This window comes from Salmo salar, chromosome 03 (assembly GCF_965601325.2).
Source record: "Salmo salar chromosome 03, fSalSal1, whole genome shotgun sequence".
NCBI classification, from domain to species: domain Eukaryota; kingdom Metazoa; phylum Chordata; class Actinopteri; order Salmoniformes; family Salmonidae; genus Salmo; species Salmo salar.
In genome coordinates this window covers 92,960,043-92,968,112 of record NC_138293.1, presented here as the reverse complement: position 1 = coordinate 92,968,112, position 8,070 = coordinate 92,960,043, and the positions used below count along the sequence as shown (strand labels likewise).

The 8,070-nt window shown below is 40.5% G+C and overlaps 1 non-coding gene across 1 annotated transcript; it reads right to left on the bottom strand.

The window, feature by feature from the left end:
- Positions 1–2,824: 2,824 nt before the first annotated feature.
- Positions 2,825–6,321, bottom strand: LOC106565765 (uncharacterized). The gene is made up of 2 exons (XR_014391720.1): positions 5,991–6,321; positions 2,825–3,168 (listed from the first exon to the last, which is right to left on the bottom strand). It is a non-coding gene; the product is annotated as an uncharacterized LOC106565765 (transcript).
- Between the last annotated feature and the right edge of the window lie 1,749 nt (positions 6,322–8,070).

The following is an 8,070-nucleotide window of genomic DNA, read 5'->3' as shown; positions in this document are numbered from 1 at the left end:
TAAGACGGTGACGAATATGTGATTGTTGTTATAGTTTAAAGATAATCGTAATGTGATCCTGTGTCATCTAAAGAAGAAGATGTATGTTGTTCCTTTGGAGATTCTCATTGACTGTGTTGGAGTGTTTGTATTGTCAGAAATCCCTCAATAGAGAACTGTGTTCAATCAAGAAAACCTACTCTTGACTCATTTATTCCACCTTTCCGCTTTAGAGTGACACCAAATGACTTGGTCCGCTCACAAAAGCTACAAGATTACATCCATAATGCTAGCTGGACTCTTATTATCAGTATGTGCTGATGGACAAAAACTGTAACCATGGAAATGCATTATGATGATTGCACAGTAAATGTCCTGGCTAGTGTGTTAGTGGAAGACTACAATGTACTGGCTAGTGTGTTAGTGAATACTACAATGTACTGGTTAGTGTGTTAGTGGAACACTACAATGTACTGGCTAGTGTGTTAGTGGAACATTACAATGAACTGGCTAGTGTGTTAGTGGAACACTACAATGTACTGGCTAGTGTGTTAGTGAAACACTACAATGTACTGGCTAGTGTGTTAGTGGAACATTACAATGTACTGGCTAGTGTGTTAGTGAAACACTACAATGTACTGGCTAGTGTGTTAGTGGAACACTACAATGTACTGGCTAGTGTGTTAGTGAAACACTACAATGTACTGGCTAGTGTGTTAGTGGAACATTACAATGTACTGGCTAGTGTGTTAGTGAAACACTACACTGTATTGGCTAGTGTGTTAGTGGAACACTACAATGTACTGGCTAGTGTGTTAGTGGAACACTACAATGTACTGGCTAGTGTGTTAGTGGAACACTACAATGTACTGGCTAGTGTGTTAGTGGAACACTACAATGTATTGGCTAGTGTGTTAGTGGAACACTACAATGTACTGGCTAGTGTGTTAGTGGAACACTACAATGTACTGGCTAGTGTGTTAGTGGAACACTACAATGTACTGGCTAGTGTGTTAGTGGAACACTACAATGTACTGGTTAGTGGAACACTACAATGTACTGGCTAGTGTGTTAGTGGAACACTACAATGTACTGGTTAGTGGAACACTACAATGTACTGGCTAGTGTGTTAGTCGAACAAGACAATATAGTTGGCAAACAGACTAATGTGAAGTACAGTAGAGACACCAAACATGTCTACCATGATATCAGAGATGGAACGTGTCCACTTTGGATTCAGGAGACCACAACAATACAAACCAAAGTCAGGCAGCCTCCAAAATATATTGTTGTTGTTTGACTCTGATCAGTCCAAATTCTGCTGTGATTGATCCAGTTGCAACTAGATCACAGACTCCCTCTGTAAATCCCTCTGTAATTGTAGCTGACGACAGACAGAGAAGATTGTGGGTGTTGTAATAGTGCAACAGAGCAGTGTTCAGTTAGGATTCAGGTAAGATTCAGTTAAGATTCAGTTAGGAATCAGTTAGGATTCAGGTAAGATTCAGTTAGGAATTCAACATGAAATTCCATCGGGGACTACGTTGGAAACAAGTTGAATCTATTTAACATGTGAGTCCCTTCTTGTATTGTTGTTAAAGACAGGAAGCTGTAATAGTCTAGAATGTGTCTGCCAACAGAGAGATCTTACCAGTACCAAGACCATCCATCCCTGGAATATCATTTCCAAACCTGAGGAAAACAATCAACATCACTTTGTTATTATAGAACATTATTAGGACAACCATATCATCAACTGTAAACTATCTAAATGTTGTCACTGTTGAGGTTGTATGTCTGAACATGAATTGTATCACACTGTATGTTCTAATCATTATTTCTCCACCAGTGGTGGCTAGTGGGCAAAGATATCAGAGGATCAGCTCATTGTAGTCCATTACATTTCAGCATTTAGAATAAGCCTGTACTCCTATATCTTCACCCACCAGCCTCCTCTGTTCTCTACCCACAAAAGCATTGAGTACCACTGAATTACCTTGTATAGAAATCAAATGAATAGTGCTGGAGTCAGGTCTAGAGGTAACATTGCTGACTAGAATAGTGCTGGAGTCAGGTCTAGTGGTAACACTGCTGACTAGAATAGTGGTGGAGTCAGGTGTAGTGGTAACACTGCTGACTAGAATAGTGCTGGAGTCAGATCTAGTGGTAACACTGCTGACTAGAATAGTGCTGGAGTCAGATCTAGTGGTAACACTGCTGACTAGAATAGTGCTGGCGTCATGTGTAGTTGTAACACTGCTGACCAGAATAGTGCTGGAGTCAGATGTAGTGGTAACACTGCTGACTAGAATAGTGCTGGAGTCATGTGTAGTTGTAACACTGCTGACTCCAGATCACACACAGACCCACTGGACATGAGGTTACTAATCTTGCCTCAGCCCCCACTCTCTGTCTCCCTCTCTACCTTACCACCGTCACTGACCTTAAACAATACAATATAAAAAATATATATGTAAAAAATATAATTAAATCAGAGATAAAATTTGAAATACATTTGGAAATGTTTAGTTATCTTTATTTGTAGAACTAAATCAAATGAATAGTGACTCATCCAATGACCCCCCTCTGGGCATGCTTTTAAACTGGAGAGTGTAACTCTGTTTGAACTTGGAGGGGCCCTTGGTTGGGGAGCGAGGACAGGTGGCTCGGATGGTGCCCAGGTTATTCATGGTTCTGTTGGTCTCTGTGGGGACACTGGGTCGGTCTGTAGACTGTCTGTCTGTGGTGGTTTCTGGTTTGGTTACACTGATTTAATGTAGATAAGAAGAGATGTCAGGTATCTTGTATAGTTTGAATAAATATCTATGGAATTTAATATAATTCATTTGGATGAGATGGGGCATCTCAAGAGATTTAATCTGAACCCAACAACATTTTATCTTTAACCCAACGACACTTTACATGTGAACACCACATCCTTGTCCCACTCTGCGGTCTGAATGGTCAGATAGCTGCTGATCTTGAAGGTTTTGTCTGGTTGCTGCTCAGCAGGGCTGGTAGAAACATCTTCTGTCACTGATTCACCGCTAGACATCCAGCTGACATCTGCTAACCCCTTGGACCTCTGAGACAGGTTACTAGCCAGACACACCAGTGTTGCTCTGCTGGACTTGAGGTCTTCAGTGGATGGAGGGAACAGGGTCACAGCAGGTGTAGCCAGATCTCCATCTGTAGAAAGTAGTCAACGGATGGGATGAGAAGAAAACACAACTGATAACAGTTTAGATTTCAGTACATGTGGGTATCATTACCAATACACTCTGCATTAAGAGCAATTAAATAGAGAACTGCTCTTCATGATGTTTACAATGATATTGATAGAAGGAATCATACAGTGTTAAGGTGTTAAAATGAGAGACAGAGCAATTTCTGGAAACATTATTTATAATATTACATCACAGTTCTGGAAGACTAAAATGCTAAAAGCTGAACACAATGTGGACATTTTAAATATAAAATACAAATAATTCACAAGCAAATGGGATAAAAAATATATATATTTGTCTAAGAAATTGAGCTGGATAAAATTTCTGGAGATGAAATATCTCCTTTACATTGAGTTATATAGACAACAGAACACAAGATATTCATGATAAAACACTTTGAGATGAAATATCTCCTTTACATTGATTTATATAGACAACAGAACACAAGATATTCATGATTAAACACTTTGAGATGAAATATCTCCTTTACATTGATTTATATAGACAACAGAAACACAAGATATTCATGATAAAACACTTTGAGATGAAATATCTCCTTTACATTGAGTTATATAGACAACAGAACACAAGATATTCATGATTAAACACTTTGAGATGAAATATCTCCTTTACATTGAGTTATATAGACAACAGAAACACAAGATATTCATGATTAAACATGAACAGAGCTGACCAACCAGAGACATTCACACCGTCATCAAACTGTTTCATAAATCATTTACAAACAACATACGAGACAAGATTAAAGCAGGTGAAAAATATTAAATCAGTAAATATAAATGACATTTTATTAAATAAACATGAAAAAATATATATATCTGACCAACCTTAGATAAGAAACAAAACATATTCTATATATTAAAGGGTACTCACCAGTGACAATGAGCTTGGATCCTGGTCCGAATACCAGTTTATTCAGTTTGTATACACAGCAGTACAAAAACCTCCTCAATCTCTCTACTGAAAGGACAGGAACTGAAACATCCCATTCAGACAGAGCTTCACTCTCTCTACTGAGAGGACAGGAACTGAAACATCCCATTCAGACAGAGCTTCACTCTCTCTACTGAGAGGACAGGAATGGAAACATCCCATTCAGACAGAGCTTCACCCTCACTTCTGAGAGGACAGAAACTGAAACATCCCATTCAGACAGAGCTTCGCTCTCACTTCTGAGAGGACAGGAACTGAAGCATCCCATTCAGACAGAGCTTCACTCTCTCTACTGAGAGGACAGGAACTGAAACATCCCATTCAGACAGAGCTCCACTCTCTCTACTGAGAGGACAGGTACTGAAACATCCCATTCAGACAGAGCTTCGCTCTCTCTACTGAGAGGACAGGAACTGAAACATCCCATTCAGACAGAGCTTCACTCTCTCTACTGAGAGGACAGACAGGAACTGAAACATCCCATTCAGACAGAGCTTCACTCTCACTTCTGAGAGGACAGGAACTGAAGCATCCCATTCAGACAGAGCTTCACTCTCTCTACTGAGAGGACAGGAACTGAAACATCCCATTCAGACAGAGCTCCACTCTCTCTACTGAGAGGACAGGAACTGAAACATCCCATTCAGACAGAGCTTCGCTCTCTCTACTGAGAGGACAGGAACTGAAACATCCCATTCAGACAGAGCTTCACTCTCTCTACTGAGAGGACAGGAGCTGAACATCCCATTCAGACAGAGCTTCACTCTCTCTACTGAGAGGACAGGAACTGGAACATCCCATTCAGACATAGCTTCACTCTCTCTACTGAGAGGACACGAACTGAAACATCCCATTCAGACAGAGCTTCATTCTCTCTACTGAGAGGACAGGAACTGAAACATCCCATTCAGACAAAGCTTCACTCTCTCTACTGAGAGGACAGGAACTGAAACATCCCATTCAGACAGAGCTTCACTCTCTCTACTGAGAGGACAGACAGGAACTGAAATATCCCATTCAGACAGAGCTTCACTCTCTCTACAAACATCTCAGGCTTTTCTAGAGTTTCTCTCTATGAATTAACAGTATATAGTATAGCATCATATTTTGCTTTTGGTGTCTGGTCCTTTTCAATCCATGAATTGAAGCACTATCCATTTGATGCAGTCTTCACTTGATGATGATATGATGATGAGGATTACATCAAGAATGGCTAAATCTCTTTTCACAATTGTCTTATAATCTTGTTGACATGTAGGGATGGATGGTTCTTCCATTGTGACATGTATATATTGTTATAATAATCACTGATCAACTGCTGTTTCTTAGAGTTCCCCCCTCTGCCCCTCTGTAGAAGTGAGCGTATTTGGTGAGGAGGTTTTTGTCATAGTGTATATCACTGTGAAGCCCACTCGTTAACAGAGTAGTCATTTGTCTTACAGTAATACACTGCTGAGTCTTCCTCCTCCGTATTATTAATAATCAAACTATAATCTGATATAGACTGATGATTAGATGTGAATTTAGGAGAGGAGAAACCAGAACCATATATTACAGAGGTCCAATTATAGTAGTACCACTGTAAAACATACTGAGGAACTCCTCCTGGAACCTGTTTATACCAATGAGCACTATTATCAACAGTCCCCAGGTTACAGTCCATAGTGGCCGTCTCTCCTTTCCTCACTGTCACAACAGGAGGCTTCTGTGTCACCACAGTCACACCACTGACACCTGGGAAATAAGAAGATGACATGTAATAAAGAGAAACATACAGACTCATTATTAATAAACCAGGAAGTTAAACCTCCAGGAAGTCAGACTCCTTACATGTTAGAGCAGTGATGAGAGTGCAGAGTGTCCCCAGCATGTTGTCAGTGTGTGGTGTGAATGGCCCTTACTGTCCAGCTGAGAGATGAGCAGGGTTGGAGTGTGAGGAGAGGAGAGGCTGCAGGACCCACCTATAAGGAGACAGACAGGGAGGACCAGAGGGAGGGGCCTCTACAGTTAACCTATCACCAAGCCAGGGAGGACCAGAGGGAGGGGCCTCTATATCTCAGCCTATCAGCTTCTGAGAAGATGGACTTCTGATGAATTTAAATGACGAACTATTAAACTATCAAAAATATCTATATATTTTATATTGGACGAACAAAAACCATTTGAGATCATTTTGGTTACACTGAAAAGAGAAGTATTTAGTTTCATGTGAGTTATTTTGGTAAGTTTCCCTAAAATCAGCATGTCATCATATGTATATTCTAATAATATTATCTGGATGGTGGGGTTCTGAACTAACAGTATATCACTAAATGACTGTTGATGTAATATGTCTCTACTGTAAACCAGGGGACTGACTATCATGGAGGTTATCTGATACATGGAGTCTTCTGTTAGGACGGAACCATCTGGAATATCACTTTATCTGTCATGGTTTGTGACAACTAGGTGTAATTATTAATGACAACATTCTACTAAATGTGTGAAAGGTTTTGTGTAAAACACAAGCATGTCATGTTCTCATACTGCAGACACACTGGTTCAGGATGACTTGACATTCAGTTAGTGTCTATATTCAGAACATCTGAAAGCAGAAGTGAGTGTGTTTGTTGAGGAGGTTTTTGTCATGGTGTATATCACTGTGATACGTATTCTTTAACAGAGCTGTCCCAGGTCTTACAGTAATATACTGCTGAGTCTGTCTCCTCCACATTACTGATTATAAACTGATAATCCTTATCAGACGTGGCTTTAGATGTGAAACGATCAGAGGAGAAACCAGATCCATATTGATCAGGAGAGGGATGAGTACGGTAAAACTTTAACACATACTGAGGACCTCCTCCTGGAACCTGTTTATACCAGATTACATAATTGCCTTCATCTTTGGTGATGTCACAGTGAAAAGTGACAGTTCCCTTTGTACTGACAGTCAGTACTGAAGGTGTCTGTATCACTGCTTTCTGGCAACTGACATCTGTGGGAATTAAACACACAATTTATTAAGACAATTTATCATTACATGAATGTAAAACTTCAAGGCATTGTTTTTAGATTCAGATTGAACAAACAGTAAATTCCTTACATGTTATAGCAGTGATGAGAGTGCAGAGTGTCCCCAGCATGTTGTCAGTGTGTGGTGTGAATTGCCCTTACTGTCCAGTTGAGAGATGAGCAGTGTTGGAGTGTGAGGAGAGGAGAGGCTGCAGGACTCACCTATAAGGAGACAGACAGGGAGGACTAGAGGGAGGGACCTCTACAGTTAACCAATCACCAGCTACTCTCTTTGCTCTACATGAGATCCTGTCTTCATCACTGAATCATATTCTACCTCCATCAAACCGTAACTAGAGTTTACTATCCGATACTAGTTCTACACAGGACCAACATAATGATGTGGTATCTAATCTCCTACCTCCATCAAACCATAACTGGAGTTTAATATCCTATACTAGTTCTTCACAGGACCAACATAATGATGAGGTACTCAATATGAGTCCCAAATGTCTCCCTACTCCGTTTATAGTGCACTACTGTTGACCAGAGCCCAATGAGCCTTTGTCAAAAGTAGTGCACTGTAAAGGGCATAGAGTGCAATTAGGGACATATTCTCAGTTTCAGTCCTCTCTCCCCACACAGCTCTGAGAGGAGATAGAAGAACCTCTTAATTTACATGAAGCTATAAATAAGGAGAGGAGGAGGGGAGGAGGAGGGGAAGCAGGTGTGTACTGGGGGAGAAAGGGAACAACACATCACTGCCTGTAACTCAGTGTCAGAGCTAGAACACGTCCCTGGTGAATGATTCTGATAACTAGAGATAGTAGATATGAAACTATCAGCTGGTCTTTGGGTGGGACTGAAACCAGTGGTCTGACAAGCGCCAAACTGTGCCTGCTGTGAAGCAGGTATA